We start from the raw sequence: 25762 nt of genomic DNA on the forward strand, positions 1-25762 counted from the left end.
CTACGGCAACATCACACCCAGAGAGGGATTGACTTTACCATGTGGGGGCTGGTGGTACCAATGTATGTGGACGATATCGCTCTATGCCTCTGTGATCCAGGGGAGAACCTCTCACCAATAACGTGGGAGGTAATTCACTTTGGTGGCCACTCAGGCATTCAGGTGAACTGGAGTAAATCAATTCTATTTCAGATTACAGATGAGACAATTCCTATCCAGAAAGAGTACACCTATAAGTGGGCCTCTGAACCAACTCGATACTTGGGAGTTTGGCTGAGTAGGGATCTAAAAGAACTGTGGAAAGTGAACTAGGGAATAACAATAGATTGGCTTGAAATGTGAATTCCGATATGGAACAGATAATCAGTATCCATCACTGGACATCTTTCACAAAAAATGGTCTGCACCCTTCAATGATCTAATCCTTATGTTGCATCTTGCAAGTAAAGATCTTATTTAAATGCCTTGGCTATCTGCATTTTAACTAAGAAAATTAAATAAAGAATTGAACAAGAATTGAGTAAGCCTCCGTTTACTGTTTCTTGGGAAAAATGACAATATTGAAATTGTGTATATTTAAATAAGATCTTTACTTGCAAGATGCAACATATGTATTAGATCATTGAAGGGTGCAGACCATTTTTTGTGAATTCTGTTAAGGGAACTAGGGTCTCCCTGTTCCCTCTTTGGATCCTATAGGGATTGTGTTCCTGTGTACTAGCACCTTCTGTATAAATCTACTTTGTGTGACATTTAATGGTGGTGCAGGCTTTCTTTTGCCTTAATCCCTAAATTTTGTTGCTGCATCACTGGACATCTAGCCATTATAAAAATGGTCTGTCTTGCAAAACTGCTTTAGTTATTTGCCAACATCCCGCTTTCCCTGACTATGCAATTGTTTTAATTTTTGCACTCCAATTTGACCACTCTGATTTGGGTGTGTCGCCAACCCAGGATAGCATTTGAAATTCTCACACTACCTCGGTCGTGGGGTGGGATGGGAGCACCAGACCTTCAGCTGTATGCATACTGCACCCAAGCGAGCTTCATACATTTTTGGCCACACCCGACACTGTTCCAGCCATATGTGGTGGTAGGTGTGATTGCACGGCCCGTGGCCCATGAGAAACGCATTGTTCCAAACCTACACAACATCCAAGGGGGAAATTGACACAGTAGAGTGTGTGGGATGAGTGTGGGACGGCATTCATAAGCAGTGCGGTGCAGAGGGCCTATGTGCATCATCTGTGCTAGTGGTGAAAACCCAGCCCTCCCCCACTGCAGTTTAGAGGGACAGCGCACCGCACAGACACTCTGGGGATGCGCACGTTTGCTGATCTATATCCTGGAGACTCCTTTCTCCCTCCATTCATTGGTACAGAGGAGTGGCCAGTTACTTTCTCTGACACATTATTATACTATCAACTTAAAGCGACCTGCAAAGACCTACAAAGCACATTCCTGGCTCCGCCTCTGACCAACACTGCACTTGAATATACACATACATCCACGACACTGAGAAAGCTCATAACACGCCTCTATTCCATGGCCAAAGCCGCTCCCTGGCTGGACACTTCAAGAGCGTACAGGGCCTGGGAGGAGAACATAGGACAGAAAATATCTGAGTAAGACTGGCTATACTGCTGCGGACAGACTGAACGCCTATCCCTTAACTACTGCCTCCGACTAATCCATTTCAAGTACTTGCATAGACTATACTGAAAGCCTGCGCATCTCCACAAAACTGGATTGGTGGAAGATGCGGCTTGTGTGTGCTGATCCGCATGGTCTGGTACATTCGCTCATTCGGCCTTGGCGTGCCCGCGGGTGTCGCGATACCGGTTGGACATAGGTGCAATAATTGCTGATAAAACTAAGGCCACCTTTTCACTGATGCCTAATCAATGCCTGCTTGGCTTTGTTAAGGATGCTCCGGACGCTCACCGTAGACTAATTGCATTGCTGCTGGTGCTAGCTAATCGCAGAGTGGCAAAACATTTGGGCAAAAGCCCGTGCCCACACCGTAGGCTGAATGATGCAGCGCAATGCCAGACACAATTATCTGCCTCCTGAGATCTTATGCCCCCTCAATTTCGCCCGGTAGACATATGGGAACCCCTGGTGACCTACTTGAGACAGAATGACACTCGTGCGACACCCTCAATCGAGGTTGGCTCACTAGACCCCGAGCCTTCCCCTGACGGCCTCACAACTTCTGGAGTAGATGGCTGAACTAAGCTTGAGATGAGCACATGCTAGGCATCCTTGAGACGCCCGGAGACAACTTAGGTTACTATGACATCTGTCATAAAGGTGTCAAGGCACGCTTGAAATGTTAATTCTTGCCATGCTAGGGTTTATTATTCTTGACATGTGAGCTGAAATTGTATTGATATGTCTGTAACACTACCATGACTTCCCTTACTTGTATGCACGATCTAAGTTCAATAAAGTTTTTTTTAAGTGTGGGTGGGATTTTTTTGAAGTTGGGAATTCCCTCACATGGGCTAGAAGATTTCTGGAACAAGCTAATGGCTGTGACTGTGTCCCCAGACCCTCCCATTCCCTGTGCCCTTGCCACCTCTCCAACACTGTCACAATGGTTAATGACCCACAGACAGCTGATTGTGTGCAACAAGTGGTACTGTGGGGGAGTGAGGCTACTGGTGTGGCGAGGTCAGTGAATATTTTTCAATTGCGGAGAACCTGTGGTGAATATCTTGAAACATGTTCTTAATTAGTGTCACAATCTTACAACTGGGTTAAAATAGAGTCTATGTTTACCACAGTTAACAGTCCAGCAGATTTCAGGGGACAATCCTGAAGCTCCTGTACCAGTCTACACATCCCTCCTCTCCTTCTTGGTGTGCCCCCACTGTGATGCTCTGACTGAATAATCCCTTTCCTTCTGCTTGCAGGCCAGGGAATTGGATCCGAAGAAGCCTCTACTGGTACTTGGTGGACATCTGCTACTCTGCTAGAGATATTTTATATTGTTTTAGGGACTTGTGGATGGCCTTGAATGTATCCGAATGCTGGTTATATTATTGTCTGCCGATGTCGACTGGTGGTTAGGGTGGGATTGGATCAAGGACTCTAGACCAATGTTTGCAGACATTCTTCCCCAGTTGCTTGCCTATGTGTGTGAGTATGTGTGTGTCAGTGTGCGCGCACGTTGGGGTAGTGGGATGTGATGTTTGATTACTATGTTTTTCTGCAACTTTTAAAAGTATTTCACACTGGTAATTGTTGCTTAGAGCTTTTAGTGTTTCAGACATTTTGTAGGTTTTTTTTCTCACTTTGTCCAGGTTGCAGTATTGGTGTTATATTTTTATCTTGGTTGATTATTTTTTTTTACATTATTGTTGCTGCTTTACTAGTGTTGTGAAAAGTCTCATGCCAAAGCCTATAACATTTTTTTAGATACATTTACGCAATCATTCCCCTGTAATGCTGGGTATTTTTGCTGTGGTACATAGGTGCTCCTGCCAGGGTAAACCAATCATGTTCTCTTTGTTTTCAATGCTGCTTTCTTTTCTTGCCACGTGGGTGACCACACTTTTATGTAGCCAGAATGTGTGTGTGTGTGTCTATCTGTCTGTCTGTGCATCCAAGGGCAGCATTTTGTCAGTGTTCTCGCTGCTTCTTTGCTTACCATTTACGCGACCACTATTTTAACGTCCATCATCCCCTTTGGTATCTCTTTGTTCGCCCTAAGTTGGCAGGGTAGGCCCAGACGTGGGTCCCTTGCTCACTCTACCACTGGATTCAGGATAGCCTGGCTGATGAGGATTATGAATCCGAAACGGGTCTCAGGATGTTTGTTTCCGGTCCAGTGAAGACATGGCTTGGCAGTTCGGGCTGGACTGTTCCCATGAAGCACAGGATCAGACTGATTTGCATATGGCCATGTCTGAACTGGGGTGGCGGAGTGAGCTAAAGAATTGTGATCTATTAAACCCAGATCAGAAGCCTGGGGGTGAGTGTTTGATTTGCTCAAACGCTCCATCCATCATCCCCTTTGGTATCTCTTTGTTCACCCTAAGTTGGTATGGTATGCCCAGACGTGTGTCCCTTGCTCACTCTACCACTGGATTCAGGATAGCCTAGCTGATGAGAATTATGAATCCGAAACCGGTCCCAGGATGCTTGTTTCCGGTCCAGTGAAGACAAGGGATGGCAGTTCGGGCTGGACTGTTCCCATGAGGCACTGGGTCAGACTGATTTGCATATGGCCATGTCTGAACTGGGGTGGTGGAGTGAGCTAAAGAATGGTGATGGATTAAAACTAGATCAGTTGACATCCTAATGCCCCCCCACAGGACCCCCGCCCTTATAGCGGCGGTCCCAATCCCCTCTAGGATGACGGGCGGACATCCTAATGGACCCCTAAATTTCTTGTAATCTGGTGGACGGGTGGTGGTCAGGATTGGCAGTGAGACTCGCTCCCACATCACCAAACTCATAATCAGGCCCTTAATGCTATACCTATGGCCACGATTTCAGAACTAGAGCTTAGTTTGAGCTACATTTAATAAAACCAGTCTCTCTACATCTATATCTTAACTATCAACTACTAATGTATCCAACTTATAGACTATCAAAATCTTCTATGATACTGAGCTTCCTGAATCTTTTACAATAACAGATGTAAAGCAAATATTGCTCTGTAATGTTTCTGGTTGCCTACTTGTTTCTTTTTATGATTCAAATATTTTTATTATACACTGCCTATGTTCATCTCTCAAACTTAATATAGCTACATTATCAGACTATTAAATCTCTTTATATGTACATTTTAATGTTGCTGGTGACACTTTGATACAATTTTTATTTGACAGTGTTAATTTTTAAACCTTTTGGCCAGACCTGTACGGCACAGTGCAGTCTAAATATCGATTCCAAAATTTCGACCTACAGTAATATCGAGTTGGAAATATCGAAGGTGGAGAATATCGAAGGCAAGAATATCGTTGGACAGAATATCGACCCTAAGGTAAGTAATATCGAATTTTTTTATATCGATGTAAGAAATATCGAAGTTAGTAATATCGATATCAAATATATCGATGTTACTAATTTCGATGTTACTAATATCGATATTTGTTTATTGTTATGTATTTTATTATGTATTTTATATGTATGTGTTATATGTTTTTTGTTAAGTATTTTATTTGTTTTAAATTATATGAGTACTATTTTTATATATTAATAATGTTAATTTTAAGTTAATTTTATGTTTTAGTACTGGAGCGGGTTGTGGGAAGTAATTTAATTATAGTAAATTGATTATAAATTTTTTGTAATTGTAAATTAATTTTAATTAATTTTTGCGCTTAAGTTCTGTAGCGGGTTGTGGGTTTATAGGGGAATTGTGGGGAAGTTATTTAATTGTAATTAAGTAATGATTTTTTTTATTGGTATTGATAAGTATTTTATTTTTAATTAATTATTAATTGGTAATTAATTATTGTAATTGGTAATTAATTTGTTTAGTTGGTAATTAATGTGTGTGATTGGTAATTAAATTTTTTAATTAGCAATTAATTTTTTTAATTGGTAATTCCGATTTTTAATTGTTAATTACTTTTTATTAATTGGAAATATATTTTTATTAATTGGTAAGTATTGTTTCATTAAATATATTTTTTGATTTAAAAATAAATGTATTGTTTACTATATTTAAATTGTTAATTAATTTGTAATTATTAATATGTTTTTAAAAAAAATATTTTATTGTTCAATATTTATTATTTGGTAACTAATATTTATTAATTCATATGCATTGGTATTTATTGTTAATTTATTGTTAATTAATTATTCAATTCTAATTATGTTTTTAGCTTTGAAAAATATTGTAGTGTTTAATAGTTATTATTTGGTAAATAATATTTATTAATTAATATTTATTGGTATATATTGTTAATTTATTGTTAATTAATTATTCACTTATATTTATGTTTTTTTTTGTGTACATTTTTTATTTAGAAGTTTGTAAGAAGAGTAGAAAGTAGAGTGAAGAGAAAGTAGGAAGAATAATACAAGCGACATGTCCGCCATAAGTCCCTTACAGGGGACGCCATAGAGACTCTCAAAGAATACAAATGGGGGAGTGCAAGGCGGGGCCACAAGGCAGTATAGCAAAGTCCAGTTCACGAGTCCAGCGCTCAACAAGGAGTTCCAGGCGGAAGCGCCTGCTCGGCCAAGTGCCCAGTAGAGGAAATAGTGCTAACAACCCCCATACGAGAGCAACGTCGCAACCAATAACAAACCCATAGGGCAACTGGCCCCCCCCTCCCACCCCTCCTCCCCCCCGGTGGTGGCAACCACACTCTCACATACACGACCAAGCGCAACAACCCTGTAGTCCGATTAAACCTGGAAAAGGTGAAGAGCGCGTAGTGTGGGCAGGCAAACCGCTGACGGTAAGCCTCGAGACAGGAAGCGAACCAAGGGACCCCATCGGAACATAAAATTCTTAAAATTGCCCAGGAAGATGTCCGCCATTCTTTCCATGCCCCACAGTCTCGCGTGCCACAATGACAAGGCCGGGGCCTGCGATTTCTTCCACGCCGCCGCCAACGTGAGTTTAGCGGCCCCCAGGCATAACCACAGGATTCGTTTATCCGCTTTAGTTTGATGTTCTAACTGCGGGTCACGGAGACCTAGCAAAACATGGGCCATGGAATCCGAGACCGGATACCCCAGGATGTCTTTAATATGGGCCAAAATTTCCGCCGAAAAAGGGCGGATGATCGGACAATCCCACCAGATGTGGCGGAAGTCTCCCAGGAGGCCACAACCCCTCCAACATCTGTCCGAGGATGCCGGGAAGATTCGATGGAGCTTGGATGGGTAAAGATACCAATCGTGCATGGATCTTTAAGTGAGTGGAACAGATGTGTGACCGCCCTACAGCCACCCTCTCTCCAGAGTCGGAAGGGCCCCTCTCGCATCACAGGCGGAAATGCCGGGTTGAAGTGAATGGGGGTAAAGGGGGACGGAAACGTGGTCCAGCGGTCGTCGTTGGAGGGCGTATCCCACACTTTTAGGACCGTGCTAGTCGGAGTGCTAATGTAGGCATTCCTAGGCCTATCCCCCTTGGGCTTTCAGACCAAGTCCCAGATCGATCTCCCTGTCACACTCCTATCCATGTGTAGCCAGTGTTTCTCTGAGCATCGCTGTGACCATTCCACTATCACGCGGAGCTGCGCAGCTATGTAATATAAAAGCATATCTGGGAATCCCACTCCACCTTCCCTCCTCGGACGGCGCAGTGTCGAAAATGGGATCCGTGCTCGCCCTCCCTGCCAAACAAATTTCAGCATCAAGGTTTTCAATCGTCGGAAAAAGTCCACCTCTATAGGGATGGGAAGGGCCTGGAAAAGATAGAGGAACTTAGGCAAGAGCACCATCTTAATGGCATGGATTCTTCCAAGCCACGACAGAAACTTCGGTTTCCACCGATCCAGATCTGCTCGTATCGACGCTAGCATCGGGGGAAAGTTAGCCGCGAATAAGGACCCTATAGTAGGAGTCAGGCGTACTCCCAGGTATAATAGGGAGGCAGACGCCCATGGCAATGCCGTGAGCAAACGCACTTGTTCCGCGACCGCATGGGGAAGAGTCAGATTCAGTATATATGACTTGTCGAAGTTAACCTTAAATCCAGCCACTGTCTCAAATCGGTATAGGACCTCCTGAACATGCGGCAGTGAGTGGATTGGGTCCCCCAGGGACAGAAGCACGTCATCCGCGAATAGGGAAATCTTGTGCTGCTCGCCCGTAAAGGGAAGGCCTACGATCTGCTCCTTCTCCCGTATTGCAATTGCCAGAGGTTCGATACTCAATGCGAAGAGGAGAGGGGAGAGGGGGCATCCCTGCCTCGTCCCCCGTGAGTGAGGGAAGGGGGCAGACCGATGTCCGTTAATCATCACACTCGAGCTAGGGCAGCTGTAATTAGCCCGAATCATGGAGATGAATTGGCGCGAAAAACCGAAAGCAGATAGGGTGCGGAACAGAAATCCCCAATCGACCCAATCAAACGATTTTTCCGCATCCAGTCCAACAAGCACTGCCGGAATGCGGAACCTGTCAGCCTTCTCTATCAAATGCAGTACCCGTCGCAAGTTGTCATGCGTCTGCCGACCCTTTGTGAACCCGGATTGGTCCGGATGTACCAGAGCCGGCATCAGGTCCTGAAGCCTGCGGGCGATGATAGAGGAGTACAGTTTAGCATCCACATTGAGGAGTGCTATCGGGCGATACAATGCGCACTTGGAAGGATCCTTCCCTTGCTTGGGGATCACGGTTATCATGGCCTCGGCCATGGACCCAGTGGTCGTTCCGGAGACCGCCATTGCATTAAAAAGTGAGACCAGGTAGTCCACCAGCTCCGTCGCGAATGATTGGTAAAAAAGAGCCATGTAGCCATCTGGGCCCGGAGCTTTGTTAGGTTTCAGTGCCTTAATGGCCTCTAGCACCTCCGCTCTGGAAAAGGGGGCCGCGAGTTGCTCGTTCCACCCATCGGAGACCTGCGGCAAGGGGAGGTCTGCCAGGAATGCGTCCTGCTCCTCACTATCCAAGGAGTCACCTTCATACAGTGTGGCATAAAAACGGCCAAAAATGTCCGCCTTATCTCTGTCCCTATGCTGCAGGGAGCCTACCGGACCTTGGATCCCTCCAATGTACTCCTTTTCTCTTTTTTCCCGAAGTTGACGGGCCAAATGTCTACCCACCTTGTTCCCCTGTGAGTAAGACGCGGGCCGCAATTGCAGGAGGGTGAATTCAGCCCGATTTGTGTAATGGGCCCTCAACTTCCCTCCGACAGCCGTCAGTGATCGAAGGGTTGCACGAGACGGATTCAATTCATGTGCCCTTTCTAATCTGGCAAGTTCCGTTTCTAGGTCCTCCCGTTCCTTTCTCCTTAATTTATTGAGATTCGCATTAAGTCCTATGCAGGTGCCCCTCAGTGAGGCCTTGCACGCGTCCCAAGTATTGAACACTGAAGTGTCCGACGTGGGGTTGAGAGTTAGGAACTCCCGAATAGCCTCCCTAAGCGCCTTACAGGAGGTATCATCCCTAATAAGTGCCGCCGGGAAATATCATTTCCGAAAGCCATCCCCCTTCATTGACCACTGCACCATAAGGATCAGGAGGCTATGATCGGAGACCGAGAGTGGAAAAACCCTAGAATCACGGACATCTCCCCTAAGTGCTTGGCTCAAAAAGATGTGGTCTATACGGGAGTAGGATTGGTGGACATGGGAGAAGAATGTGTAATCTCGGGCCTGGGTATGCACAGTGCGCCAGCCATCTATCAACCCTAATTCGCCCATCCGATCCTTGGAATCAACAGAGAAGGTTCCGGAGTCCACCCTTTGGGTTCGGGAGCTGTCTAAAGCCTTGTCCCATACCATATTGAAATCACACAGGAGAAATAAGTGCCCCTCCACAAACTCTCCTATCCTATCCAACAGGCTCTGAAGAAAGACATTCTACTGGGCATTGGGAGCATACATCACCACAAACGTACACAAACAACCGTACAGTAGTCCCTTAACCATCAGCCACCTACCCTCCTTATCACAACAGGCCCCGGTAGGCTGAAATTGGAGGGACGCCCGAAAAAGAAGAGCCACCCCCCTGTGCTTTGTGGGAGCAGAGGATCTATAGATGAGAGGAAACTGCCTATGGCGGAGCCGAAGCTCATCTTTGCGCGCCATATGGGTCTCCTGAAGACCCACCACATCCAAGTGATGGTCCAGCAAGTATTTCCAGACCTTTTGGCGTTTCTGCGGAGAGTTGAGGCCCTTTACGTTCCACGTGCCAATGCTAAGAGGCATGAGGAAGGTCCAGTCTCCTCAGCTTTACAATCGCCAATGCATCCAGCTTCCACCACCTCTTCACCACAGACATCCAGACCCCCCCTCCCGCCCCCAGTCCCCTCCACACGCATTCGGCCATCCGCACATCAAGCTCCCACCGGTTGCCACCACCTCCCCCCCCCTTCCCCCTCCCCTCCCCAACAGCCCCCCAGCCGGATCCCCCCCTAGAGCTCCAACCCCCCCAACTCCCAACATGCAACCCACCCAAAAAGTCAAACTCAACAGTCCTAGAGAAGGGTAATCCGAAAGGACCTCCTCTAGTTGGGCTCGGGACACCACTGGTGGAATCCCTAGGGCCACGGTCCGGGGGGTCTTCGCAGAAAGTACAATCATACCCCCCGTACCTGAGTGTCTGTGCCCCTCTGGCACCTCGGCCATGCGGTCACGGCTAGGCCGCTCCGGAGCTCTGCTGGGAAGAAGCCAGTGTCACCGAGGCCACTGACGCTACTGCTGCACCCCTCTCCTGCAAGCTAAGATTGCGGTCCGGTCCCCCAACATCCCTCTCCGGGCCCACTCTGTGCCAGGAGGAGGACCGTCGCCGCCTTCGGGATGGAGAGACGCCGTTCGCCGACGGAGGGTCCGGGTCATCGATGCCAAGAAGCTCCTTTGCTGCCTGAAGGGAACGGATCTGTACCAGCCGGTTTTGCCATCTGAAGACGATTCGGAAGGGGTGACCCCACGAGTAGGAGATGCTATGATCTCTCAGGAATGCGGTCACCGGGCGAAACTCTCTTCTTTTCTGGAGTGTGGAAGCCGCCAGGTCTTGGTACAGTTGGGGACGGTGCTCACCGAACTGCAAGGACGGGAGTTCCCGCGCCTTCCCTAGAATTCGCTCCTTTAGCTGAAAATCGTGCACACAGACCAGAATGTCCGGGGGTGGGCCCCCTCCTCGCCTGGGCAAACCCACCCTGTGGACTCTGTCCATCCTGATGTCCTGCAGATCTTCCTCACCGAGAATCTGTAAGAGGAGTGCCTGGACATAGCCACGAAGGTCGCCCGCCTCACCATCCCATGGCACCGCCCGTATGCGGATATTGTTCCGGCGGAAACGGTTCTCCAAATCTTCCGCGTGGGCCTGGAGGTCTAGATTCTGCTCCGTAAGCCGGATCACGTCCTGTTGTAGTTGGTGGACATCATTCGCCATGCTCAAGTCATGGTCTTCCAGCGTGGCCACTCGTTCACCGATTCCATCGACATCCCTGCGTACGTAGCGAAGATCCGATGCCAGCTGAGTACGGAGCTCAGAAATGTCCTCTTTGATCGAAGTGAAGAGCTCCGTCATGAAGGCCTTAGTAGCGGGGGCCTCATCGTCCGAGCGCCCGGAGGACGAGCTAGGTCCCGGCGAGGCCGGTTGCTGGGGCACCTTAGGTTGACCCTCCTTGCCGGGTTTCCCCTTGCGCTGCTAGGAGGACATCGTCGCGCCCTTATTCCTTCTAGAGACCAGCCCGTCACAGGGAATCACCCCGTCGATGGGACCGTGTCCCAGACCAGAATGCCGCTCCGGCTACCCCCGACGATCCCCCGATCTGGTGTTGATGTCGGCAAACCAATCCAAACGCCACTCAGTGTCTTCGTCCCCAGTTCGCCTCCACGCACCCGCTGTACCCGAAGCAGAGGGGAGAGCACCAACTCGAGTCCTTTGTGCCGTCAGGTTTCAGGCCAGCCCGATGCGCAGAGCCCCCAAGGTGGCAACGGGGTCCAGTGGGAAACGGTTGGCGCGATAGAATACCGGATCCTCAACACCCCGCTCTGCAATCTGTGACACCCTTCAAGGTCACTGAACTGTTCCGTAGTGGGTCACCGTGTCACCTCGTGGTCCCATTGCACTTAAGCGGCCTTGCTCCCCCTATAGCCTCCTGTCACGTCGCTGGTCCAGAACACGCTCCGCAGCTCGCGACCCCCAGGAGCCAGGAGCCGCCTGAAGTGCAGTCCGCAACCCTCCTGCCTTTCTGGATTTGCTAGGCCGCGGGGCCCAGGCCTGCACCCCACGTGTTGCTGGAGAATCCCTGCTGCTTCTTTCAAGGTTCCACTGTTCGGACCCCAGCCGGGGACCGTCGCGCCGATCGGAGCAAGTCTCCGTCTCCCCCGGCCGTCCACTCGGTGCAGGCTGGGCTCCGGCCGCGGCCAGGCCGCAATCCCCGGGCTCGCGTAGGACACGCGCTAAGGGACAGGCTCTCGCGACCGGCCGGGACCCGCAGGCACCAACCGCCACGCACACCAAGACAGGCAGTCCGCCGGAGGACCAGATCGCCCCCCACGGGACCGGGGACTACGGCAGGTACCAGTCACCAGTTCTCTCCCCGCCGCCCGCTGTGCACCTCGGCTTACTGCTCCGTCTCCCGGGCCCCGCAGCACGTCGGCTCAGGTCTGGAGTGTCGCTGTGCTCACCCCCGCCACAATACCAGGGTCGCTGGCCACCACGGTTCTCAGCGGGCGTAGGCAGTGCCAGGGGCTGGGAAGGAGCCCGGAACGGTGCTAATTGATGCTTGGACGGCCCGGCGCCGGAGGGGACTTAAAATGCGTCCTACTCCGTCGCCATCTTGGCCACACCCCCCCTATATATTTATGTTTTTAATAATTATTAATGGGTATTTGCAAATGATGTAGAGTTTACATTTTTTTTAATTATTAATTATTTTATTTACAACAATTATTTATAAGTATGTTATGTTTAACTTCTACGCTATCCAACAATTTCCCTACTATTGCACTCTCTGGAGTTGGAATAGTAATTTTTACCCTTACGCTATCCAACAATTTCCCTACTATTGCACTCTCTAGAGTGGGAATAGTAATTTTTACCCCTACGCTATCCAACGCTTTCCCTACGGTTGCACTCTCTGGAGTGGGAATAGTAATTTTTACCCCTACGCTATCCAACGCTTTCCCTACTGTTGCCCTCTCTGGAGTTGGAATAGTAATTTTTACCCCTACGCTATCCAACGCTTTCCCTACTGGTGCACTCTCTGGAGTGGGAATATTAATTTTTACCCCAACACTATCCAACGTTTTCCCTACTGTTGCACTCTCTGGAGTTGGAATAGTTATTTTTACCCCTACGCTATCCAACGCTTTCCCTACTGTTGCACTCTCTGGAGCAGGAATAGTAATTGTTACCCCTACGCTATCCAATGCTTTCCCTACTGTTGCATTTTCTGGAGTTAGAATAGTAATTTTTACCCCTACGCTAACCAACGCTTTCCCTACTGTTGCTCTCTGTGGAGTTAGAATAGTAATTTTTACCCCTACGCTATCCAACGCTTTCCCTACTGTTGCACTCTCTGGAGTGGGAATAGTAATTTGTACCCCTACGCTATCCAACGCTTTCCCTACTGTTGCACTCTCGGGAGTTAGAATAGTAATTTTTACCCCTACGCTATCCAACGCTTTCCCTACTGTTGCACTCTCTGGAGTGGGAATAGTAATTTGTACCCCTACCCTATCCAACGCTTTCCCTACTGTTGCACTCTCTGGAGTGGAAATAGTAATTTTTACCCCTACGCTATCCAACATCTTCCCTACTGTTGCACTCGCTGGAGTTGGAATAGTAATTTTTACCCCTATGCTATCCACCGCTTTCCCTACTGTTGCACTTTTTGGAGTTGGAATAGTAATTATGACCCCCAATGCTATCCAACGGTTTCCCTACTGGTGCACTCTCTTGAGTTGGAATAGTAATTTTTACCCCTACGCTATCCAACGCTTTCCCTACTGTTGCACTCTCTGGAGTTGGAATAGTAATTTTAACTATACGCTATCCAATGGTTTCTCTACTGTTGCGCTCTCTGGAGTGGGAATGGTAATTTTAAGTTCTATGCTATACAACGTTTTTATTACTGTATTTTTTTTAGTTATGGGTTTTGAATAGTATTTTTATTTATTTAGCTATTTAATATTTTTCATATTATTTTAGATAATGTAGTATATAATTAATTGTAAAAATATTAAGAGTATATTTTATTTTTTTATTTATTAATAATAATTACTTACTTTTTATTTATGTTTTTGTTTTATGTTTTTAAATGTATTTGTAATGTATAATATTTGTTAATAATTTATAAATTATTAAAATAATTATTAAAACTTATTGTTAAGTACATATTATATATTGTCTGTATATGTTTAATTAATGTATTATTATTATATATGTATTGTTTATTAATTTTAAACATTAGATATTTTTAACTGTTTATTTTATTTATTAGTGTTATTTACTTTATTTTACATTTTTACAGAAAAAAAATGATATTTTTAACATCGATATTTTTAACATCTATATTTTCATTCCGATATTTTTGTACTTACCATGTTGTAGATGGGATGTCGATATTCTTGCCTTCGATATTTCAGCATCGATGTTTCTGTAGGTAGATATTTTGTAGGTCGATATTTTGTCAGTGATCCGTATGGCACAACTGTTAATATTATTAATGTTTCTGACACTTTCTCCTAGTATCATTATTTGTAGTGTGTCCACCGTTTGTACTTCTCTTCTGCACACAAAAAGCTATTTGTCATTTCGGTTTCTTCAGCTACCAAATCAATAACATCTAATTGGAACGATGTTAAGTATTATATGTTCATATATGGTGGGCTTGGACCAAGTTTCCTAGACGGGAAGAAAAGGTTTCTATTAGCCAATTGCTCAAGATTTCCCCAAAGCATCAACTTTTTTGGAATCTGCTTGCTAATCAAATTTCTAAATGTTCCTAATGAATATTATTCTACACTGTTTGTGTGGTATTATACTCAATATTCATTTTGTTTATTATATCTCTAAATGTACTACTTTAACTTTAGTTTACTAGTCTTTTCATTTAACCTTATTATAATTATTGATATATTTATATTGATACATGCCATTTTTCAGTAACAACAGTATCACAACTGGACAATATACAGGCAGAAAGAAAAGGAAAAAAATAAGAGAAGGACCCTACATAATCAATGGTGAAGGAGCTACAGGTTTGTACCTGTATTAGGGTAAAGGTATAAATGTTTCCAAGATTCAAGGCGTTCTCATGAAAACCACTTGCAAAAGATGTCAATTGATCACCATTATTCACAGCAGTGTAGTGTCGTATCTTTGCTGGATAGTTTGAGCAACACCGCTGTCTTATCTCTAACGGCGTTGAACTTTTTCCAACCTGACGTGGGGAGCAAGCATCTAAATACAACGTTTGCCGGACACAAGAAGTGAAGGCGCCCTTCTGCACCTCTCACCGTACACCCTGAGCCGATAGAGATAAGACAGCGGTGTTGCTCAAACTATCCAGCAATTGACAAGTGGTTTTCATGAGAACGCCTTGAATATTGATCCAGATAATCTTAATTGGATCTATTGACGCTCCCCGTCCCCCCTGTCTCAGTTGTGAGCTATTCAGCCCAACTTTCCATGAGAAACCAGTGTCCCCCAGGACCTTTTGTCCTGATGAAGACCCTACTTTAAGGTGTGACGTATACCTAGCAGTACATCTGGGGTCGAAACGTCGACAGCTAACACCATCTACCAGTCGATGCAACCACCATCCTACTCATTAATTTGTAGCATCGTCATTATGGTTTCCCTTTTTAAATGATGAGTATTTATAACTCATTTATTATACTGGCTCAGGGCTCTGAAGCCAGACATATTGATTGTTCAAGAATCATATATTGTTATTTATGTCATGAATGACCTACCTTGCACATTCCCTCCCTACCTTCACTGTCCCTCACCTTCCCTTTCCTGGGGCACTATAATAAATATGTTAAAAAATTGGTTATGAAGAAATATGAACATGTGCATTGTGATTAAATAACAGTGTGTTCAACTACTAGTTTGTGGATTTTTTACATAGTGTGATATTAAGTGTTTTGTTTGTGTATCTGTAAAACTGTTACTGGGCCCCCTTATTCTGTACTACATAGCACCCAGGTCCCTAGTGACTTTATTGGGTTAAACTTAAAAAAGAAAGAGAGTACCCTCTGGACCCAAGGGAACTGGGTAGAGAAAGTTAAAAGAATTAATGTAATATCAATGTGAAACTGCACTCGAGGATGTTTTCTTACTCTGGATTATTTTATTCACAGATCCATGTTATAATAATTGTCCTGAAGAAGGTGGGGCCTAGAGCCTTATCCACCGAAACGCGTCGACACCCCTAATCAGGGTTTTGTACACATAACTCTTTATTGATTTTGTTGTTATATGTTGTTTTTAATTTTATTAAAAATGTGTGCATTTGTGATGTGAAATCAACAAGCATTAGGCACTGTATTAATAAGTGGAACTTGTATGGTTCTATCGCTTAAGCATACGTATTGGCTTTTTTAAGAATAAAAGATTTATGAATTTTAATTAATTGTTCTATGCCAAATTATTAATGCCTTTGTGGTTCTACTACTAGATGGGATGCAATAGACCGATTCCATATAATTGGGTAACTAATAATGAAAGTGTGAGTGATATTCGTTTGTGAGCACGTAGACACATAGGTGTCGATTCCGATCCGGTAAAAAAAAACGGCTTACGATTCGTATTCGTAGCCGATTCCGTACGATTGGGAAACTACCGTCCGACCAGCGAATTCCGATCCGTTACCGTTGATTTCCGTACGATTTTCTAAGATCCGTACGATTGACATTCGTATACCCGTACGAATAAGCCTCGGGCAGACCACCGTACGAATCGTAATCAGTCCGTACAAACTCACTATTCCGATTCGGAACGACATGCCTGAGCGAGATACGTACGGGCCTAAGTATTCACGCTTCAACATTGAGTCGTATGGGACATTCGCCTCACTGCAAGCTCCACCAATACATACTACACGCACACCCCTCGGCCAAGCCTACGCGAACACCCCCACCCGCCAAGGGCCCGTACTACTCACTCGCACGCACAAGTACAACACGCACACCCCCCCAACAAGCCTACGCGAACACCCCCACCCGCCAAGGGCCCGTACTACTCACTCGCACGCACAAGTACGACACGCACACCCCTCGGCCAAGCCTACGCGAACACCCCCACCCGCCAACGGCCCGTACTACTCACTCGCACGCACAAGTACGACACGCACACCCCTCGGCCAAGCCTACGCGAACACCCCCACCCGCCAACGGCCCGTACTACTCACTCGCACGCACAAGTACGACACGCACACCCCCCCAACAAGCCTACGCGAACACCCCCACCCGCCAACGGCCCGTACTACTCACTCGCACGCACAAGTACGACACGCACACCCCTCGGCCAAGCCTACGCGAACACCCCCACCCGCCAAGGGCCCGTACTACTCACTCGCACGCACAAGTACGACACGCACACCCCCCCAACAAGCCTACGCGAACACCCCCACCCGCCAACGGCCCGTACTACACACTCGCACGCACAAGTACGACACGCACACCCCTCGGCCAAGCCTACGCGAACACCCCCACCCGCCAACGGCCCGTACTACTCACTCGCACGCACAAGTACGACACGCACCCCCCCCCAACAAGCCTACGCAAACACCCCCACCCGCCAAGGGCCCGTACTACTCACTCGCACGCACAAGTACGACACGCACACCCCTCGGCCAAGCCTACGCGAACACCCCCACCCGCCAACGGCCCGTACTACTCACTCGCACGCACAAGTACGACACGCACACCCCTCGGCCAAGCCTACGCGAACACCCCCACCCGCCAACGGCCCGTACTACTCACTCGCACGCACAAGTACGACACGCACCCCCCCCCAACAAGCCTACGCGAACACCCCCACCCGCCAAGGGCCCGTACTACTCACTCGCACGCACAAGTACGACACGCACACCCCTCGGCCAAGCCTACGCGAACACCCCCACCCGCCAAGGGCCCGTACTACTCACTCGCACGCACAAGTACGACATGCACCCCCCCCAACAAGCCTACGCGAACACCCCCACCCGCCAAGGGCCCGTACTACTCACTCGCACGCACAAGTACGACACGCACACCCCTCGGCCAAGCCTACGCGAACACCCCCACCCGCCAACGGCCCGTACTACTCACTCGCACGCACAAGTACGACACGCACACCCCTCGGCCAAGCCTACGCGAACACCCCCACCCGCCAACGGCCCGTACTACACACTCGCACGCACAAGTACGACACGCACACCCCTCGGCCAAGCCTACGCGAACACCCCCACCCGCCAACGGCCCGTACTACTCACTCGCACGCACAAGTACGACACGCACACCCCTCGGCCAAGCCTACGCGAACACCCCCACCCGCCAACGGCCCGTACTACACACTCGCACGCACAAGTACGACACGCACACCCCTCGGCCAAGCCTACGCGAACACCCCCACCCGCCAACGGCCCGTACTACTCACTCGCACGCACAAGTACGACACGCACACCCCCCCAACAAGCCTACGCGAACACCCCCACCCGCCAAGGGCCCGTACTACTCACTCGCACGCACAAGTACGACACGCACACCCCTCGGCCAAGCCTACGCGAACACCCCCACCCGCCAACGGCCCGTACTACTCACTCGCACGCACAAGTACGACACGCACACCCCTCGGCCAAGCCTACGCGAACACCCCCACCCGCCAAGGGCCCGTACTACTCACTCGCACGCACAAGTACGACACGCACCCCCCCCCAACAAGCCTACGCGAACACCCCCACCCGCCAAGGGCCCGTACTACTCACTCGCACGCACAAGTACGACACGCACACCCCTCGGCCAAGCCTACGCGAACACCCCCACCCGCCAAGGGCCCGTACTACTCACTCGCACGCACAAGTACTGCAAGCACACATAACGCCAACACCAAAACGACCACAAGGACCTTGCTAACAAGTCGCACTACCACACTGAACATGTCTCCTGTGTACACACCTTTGACAATCAATGTCCTGGTCACAGCCAAGCAGCCAAACAGAGGACAAAGCCAACACCCACCCCATATAACACCCACACAAAAAATTCAAATTAAGCCACACCCACGATTTGACCAATAAAAGGGACCACACATACAACCCATCATCCTTTGCAACATACCCATGCTTGCGAGGAAACAGAGAGCACACCAACAATTCCAGCCACATACCTTCACACATACACCCTATCACATCTACACCAACACCACCTCCTTCACTATCACAAACACACACCCTAATCCATACACACCATCACACCCTCAATCACATACACCTCACACCATGAGCACACCCAAGAATCCAAAATTCACCAACCCGGAGATGGAGATACTTACTGATGAAGTCATCAGAGTCGACCCACAGCTGTTTGGCGCATTGGTCAGACAGACCAGCATGGCAGAAAGAACACGCCTGTGGGAGAGGATTGTAGACCGGGTCAATGCTGTTGCACCCATCAGGCGCACCAGGGAAGAATGCCAGGCCAGGTGGTACGATCTGCGGAGGATGGTGAAGAAGAAGATGGCACAGGATTACGCCAATGCACACCACACTGGAGGCGGTGGTCCCCGCAGACCTCCTGTATACCAGCCCTGGGAGGAGAAGGTCATGGTCCTACTGCCAGCGGTGGGAGTACATGGAATAGAAGGAGCCATTGAGTCTGGTGAGTGTACAAAAAACACAACTTACATGGGTAGACTAACAACAGTGCCCAGCAGCATGGGGTGGGTGGCCATGACTCCAAGCAGTACACAACCAAATGGTGGGAGTTGCAAGGGGGAGGCACATAGGGTGCAATGTGTAGGGTAAGAGGCTGCTCTCATGCCATATGTCCCAGGGACACACACAAGCATAATGCCCAATGCACAGGGATAGGTAAAGATCACACAAGATACTAGACCACAGCTGCTAAATATTAATATTTTGCTGACACACCTTTCAGAGATGCATCATTTTGTGACAAAGTAAGGCAGTGTAGCAAGAGAGCAAGCACAATCTACCTGTCTCCATCCCTGTCTCGCCCTCTGTCTCTGTCGCCCTCTCCCTCTGTCTCCCTCTGTCGCCCTCTCCCTCTGTCTCCCTCTGTGGCCCTCTCCCTCTGTCTCCCTCTCCCTCTGTCTCCCTCTGTCTCCCTCTGTGGCCCTCTCCCTCCCTCTCCCTCTGTCGCCCTCTGTCTCCCTCTGTCGCCCTCTCCCTCTGTGGCCCTCTCCCTCTGTCGCCCTCTCCCTCTGTCTCCCTCTGTCGCCCTCTCCCTCTGTCTCCCTCTCCCTCTGTCGCCCTCTGTCTCCCTCTGTCGCCCTCTCCCTCTGTCGCCCTCTCCCTCTGTCTCCCTCTGTCGCCCTCTCCCTCTGTCTCCCTCTGTGGCCCTCTCCCTCTGTTGCCCTCTCCCTCTGTCTCCATCAGTCAGTGTTTGTCCCTCGGTCACCTCAACGCACATCCCTGAGGCACACACACAGTTGCACACAAGCACTGCACAGGCCTCACAAACTCCATAGAGCTGAATGTTAAGGGATGTCTCACAAGTACCAGCAAGCATCTGCCATGTGCCTGTAAGACAGCCACCATTTCCTGTCAACACTGTACTGTGTCAGGACACACATCTCAGAAAGCTCAATAGTACACAATGGGCACAGGTGTAGGCAGCACAAGTCCCTCCTGTGCTCATTGCCAACACAAACATCAGGACAAGGTCACACATGCTGTGCATAAACACAAATCCAACATAATGGCAGCATGCCACATGAGGGGACAGCCAAAACATGAACAATGGACGCTTGCAATTTGCAAACAAAGTAATAGCATGGCCTGTTGTACACACCCCTTACATAAACTCATCCCCGGGAGACAGGCGTTGTATTGCAACACTGTCCCAATTGCCATGTACCACAACAAAACACGTACTCATATGAATATGCATACAACTCTTACATGCACATAACAGAAGCTCCAGTCCATTGTGGCCCTCTAAAAAAGCTAGTGCCCCATCTCATTACCTTTGTGGATGTACATAAGCACCAACATGGACATGGGTATTGACAAGGTGATGCGTCTCAGAGAAGTGCCAAGTTCTAAAGCCATGATCTCCAAGTGGGTGTACAGGTCCAGCGGTGTTGCCATTGTTTGGCCAGTATGGAACAGCAAAAGACATCCAAAGTAGTAGCTGACATGCTAAATAATGATGCTCTGTCTCTTACATCAACATGCTGCATCTAAACTCTGTGCATGCTTGCCGCACACATAAGATTTTTCACCACATCCAGGATGTTGCGTGAAACTTACAAATTCTTTACACGTGTGGTGCCGGCAACACAAGACACAGCAATGGCTGTGTCAGTCATTGTCAAGAGATTGGAAGAATGTATATACCCCATCGTACTATTGTGTTTTTCTACCACTAAATACACAACTGTACAATGTCAACTATGTATAGCTTGTGGAACAGTGATGCTGATAATGGATAACAAAACCACATGTCACTTGATATAGCCCTAACAGTGTCTCTCTCTCTCCCACACACAGGGCAACGTGCGGATCGCCCCCCCAGCCAGGGGGGCCAAGGATCCCAGTCCCAGGCTCAGCAGGACCCAGACCCCACCGCCAGCGCCGTCCCTCAACGCACTGTGGATGACCCCAACCAACCTGGCTCCTCTGGATCCCAAACCCCTGCAGCAACTATACCAGCTACATCTCTGCCAACCACCGGACCTATTCCCACCACATCCCAGCAGACAGGTCAGAGCCCTGCCCATGATTCACAAGAGAGCCAGTCTGAAAATGAGGGACACCCTTTGTCGGGCGCCCCTGAGGTTGGTGACAACCTCCACCCTCCCAGCACTCGGGGGGCCCGTCGATCGGATGTGCCCACAAGCGCAGGCCGTGCTCATGTGGGTCAGGGTGGTGGGAGTGGCGCAAGGCGGAGGCGAGAATCTGGCCAGTCAGCTGCAGGGACCGGTATGGCTGAACTCGATAACATCCTTGAGGCATACCGGCGGGACACCAGTGAGGTAAACCAGCTTGCGGAGACCCTCAACCAGCTCAAAGAACAGCAGGCAGAGCAAATAGCCAGGCAAGACCTGCATTATGGACGGGTGGAGGCACACCAGGCTCAGCTCTTGATGGTGCATAGGGACATTGTCCATGTGCTACGTCAGATGGCTGCCAACATGCAGCCCCCTCCCTGTGTCACAAGGCCAGCAACATCACGGCAAAGTGCAACACCAGCCACAGGGAGGGAGGAGAGGGAGGAGGTTGAACCCTCTGACGTAGCGTCCCATGCACCGTCCATGCCTGCACATGAGGGTCCCCCAAGGAAGGCGGGTCGTCCACGCCGAAGGCGTTGAGGGCCTGTGGCCCATGGACTTCTCCCAGGACACTGGACCTGGCATATAGCCCCTGGGTGCAACAGCATCCCCTACGAGACTCTCCCACAAGGACTTGCTGGTCACAGTCTGCCCAATGATGTCAGGCACTGTGGGCTGGACTCTGTTGACTGAAACAGTAAGCCATCTCATCTCCAGCAGTGAATTTTGGATTCCCCCCCCTTTCTGTACAGCACCTATTCACGTTTCATGCACTAGAGCACCCAATAAATAATTTAAACATCATACGCATTTGGTGAGTAATCTTTGAAACAGCATACATGTATATGTGTCAGCAAATGTCATAAATGCAAGGTATACAACAAACAGCAGTCATCCACACACTTGGATCAGAATCTGAGTGAGGACACACATTGGTCAGAAATTTCCACAAACTACATACATGGATGGTAAGACACACCTGTGTGGGACAGTCAATGCTGGAGGGGGGAATGAATCCCAAACAGCTAGCACAGGCAGGCCCAGGAGAGTCACTTTGAGGAGTACATGTCAGTGTCACAAAAGTAGTAGTCCATGTAGGGAGTACCTACAACTGTGTCCTCAGGTATGTGAGCTACCATCAGCATGATGCATTACTATGTATGTGATTAATGCCGCACAGGATGACGGTGGCAGGACAGACTGTGGGCAATGGGCTGGAGCACTCTACACAGGCACACCTGATTAGGTGACCTACCCCTATGGAGCTACAAGTACTATACTATTGTAATGGGAACAACGCATACAGAAAAACAACACACACCAGACAAATACCAACCCCGGAACGGCCAAATCACACCACACCCAAGAGACAGGGTCATGGTGTGTGTCCCATGTGCCAACTTGACTGACTGTGACAGCAATGTTGAAGTGGTGTGAGCATGTTGTGTTCTGGCACGTGACTGTAAGCTAACAGTTTTCGGATCTAGTGGTGTTGACAAGCTAACACTCTACAATAGTGTGCCTATGTAAGGTGTGTGTGTGTTGGACACGCCACATGACCTGGTGGTACGTAGACCCAATGTCATGTGAATCTGCATAGTTGTGCCAGTATGTGTTGCACACACACGCATAGCAGCAGCTATGACTGAGTACACAGCATTTTCATAGCACGAGGGTGAATGTCTGGTGTTGTCTGTGTGTAGGGTGGCCGGAGCATGCTCTATTAATGGATGGAAGGAGGGTCATCCTGTAGGTGTCTGTGTTCCTGGATAGTGTGCGCTGCATGTTGGCGGTGTATGCAGCTGCAGCAATGAGTGAATAAATGACGGCAGGAGGGGTGTGACTAATTGCTAAACAAACACATAACACAAGGGCAGCCGCAATGCGCAAAGTGACATGTGGATGTGAAGGCAGGAGTGTCTGCCTCACTCAGGATCACTGACTACTAAATGGCACAGTAAACACCACACATCACAGTCAGTGGATCAGGGCCCTTACGGTCAAGTGGGGCACAAGACACACAGCGTCTGCAGGTGTATACAAGAGCTAGTGTGTTCAAATCCAAACTGCACCAACAAAGACATCTACCTCACACACAACATAGTATTATAGCCTTCACCCACCCCATGTGTGTGGACAATACACAGTTACACACCTAACAAGCATGAGGTAACTAAGTTGAAAATAGTATATGTGCACATTAGACGGACATGTGTGTAGAGCCACAAGCAGGCACTAGATTCTGTAGGAGTCAGACGTCATGCACAACATGATAATCTACATTGTGAGCCCATGGAGCTATCACAATCATACATGTGCATTGTCAATAAGTCCAATTTACACTAATCATGATGTCACCTGTAATGCCGCTTTACGAATACCTACAAGGCTGTCAACGACTGGCCGTACCTTTCTTCATCAGACTGGTGTGATGCTCTAAGGGTTCCACCTCCAAATAGCCCATTGGTCTGAGTACAAACAACAGACACAAAAGGGTGATCAGGCGAGGGAAGGAGAGGATGGGAACTGCTGGGAGGGAGACCTGAAACAGAGGCAATTAAGCATTAGGACAACATTCTCATGTCACAGACACTTCAAAAACCTCATTAGCTACACTCTACCAGTCACACCTGTGAAGTGTACTGTCTGGTGACAAATAATGATGATTAATCATGCCATCACATCAGATTCGATGCTGTGACACAGACACATAAAAACTGGGACAGTCTGTCATCCATTAGATTCATGTGTAACGCTCACAAGTGAGCACCCATGCAAAAAGATCTATGTAGTATAAACACATTCCCAGGCACAGATGAGGTAGACATCAGTAACAAATGGAAACATATGGAAATCAAACTACCGCTAACTCTAAAGTCTGTATGTGATATTGGTTAGCCATAAGGGCCCTGTAAGCTAACTTGAGCAAATCCACTCCAGCTGTTAGTATCACATATGACGAGGAAGTTAATGATCGACATGCAATGAAGGCACTCTGTAGCCAGTCTTTTGGTGTGGCAAGTATGCATCACAATGCTAAACATGATATGCATGTACAACAAATATTAAGTGCAAGTGATGTCCATCCAAGCTACATAATCAGACCCTACCATAGCACAGTCATGGTGCCGGCGACCAGAGATTCATGTGAATGACCGCACTCCACTGGTGCTACACAGAAATTCACATATGCATCTTTCACACTTTTTACTTTGTCATGCTAAACATACATGGCATCATGTGCATCTAAACATCACGGCTACTCACTGTGAAGGCTGGCGTTGCAGTAACCTGCACTGAGGTAATGACATGACAGTGACATGATATACTGCTGCAAGGGGCAATGCATCCATGTTAACTGATTCACGGGACAGTTGTCTTAAGATGTGGAACATACACTGGGCAACACCAACACCACATGGTTTCATGGTACTCACACTGGACTGGCCCACAAGCTGGAGGTGAGGATCCAGTCACATTCTAATGCACACAGTGAGGCTGCAATCCCCCACAGAGTCCGTGGTTGTGACCTCTGACACAATGTCATGCCATGGTATGTGCAATGTTGCTGTGGCAATGTCTCCACACATTGATGCATTCACCAGAGTATCAAAGTACAACAGATGACAGAAGGGGTGACTATCCTGTCATGGGAGTGGCCATACATGTCATGAGGTACATAATGGAGTAGCATGTATGCAAGATGACACCACATGCACATGAACATGTACCACACATTTCTACACATACCAATGCTAAACAGCCTCATATGAGTCCTTACCCAAATTGACTCCTCCACATGTTCAAGCATGCTCCGTTGATGTGGCTGACGGTGCAATCATAATGAGCAGTAGCAGGATGACCACGATGTACCCCAACGGACAACAGGCAGGGCGAGCTGTGGATGAGAGTGGCACACAAGGGGTCACGGTCGGTATAATGTCATTTTGACAATGTCTGTTGAATAGCCAGATGTAGTATGACACCTGTACATTCCGAGTGCACTCATAGCACGTATGTGTGTAGCATTCCAACTGAACATGTGACACAGCACAACACACATCCAATTGATCTTGCTTACAGTCTGTTGCATACATAGCATGCTACCCATGCTACTCTATAGTCCATCTATTACTGAAAAGATGAAAGGACTCACCATCATGAAAAG

Source organism: Lissotriton helveticus, chromosome 11 (genome assembly GCF_964261635.1).
Source record: "Lissotriton helveticus chromosome 11, aLisHel1.1, whole genome shotgun sequence".
In the NCBI taxonomy this organism is placed as follows: Eukaryota; Metazoa; Chordata; class Amphibia; order Caudata; family Salamandridae; genus Lissotriton; species Lissotriton helveticus.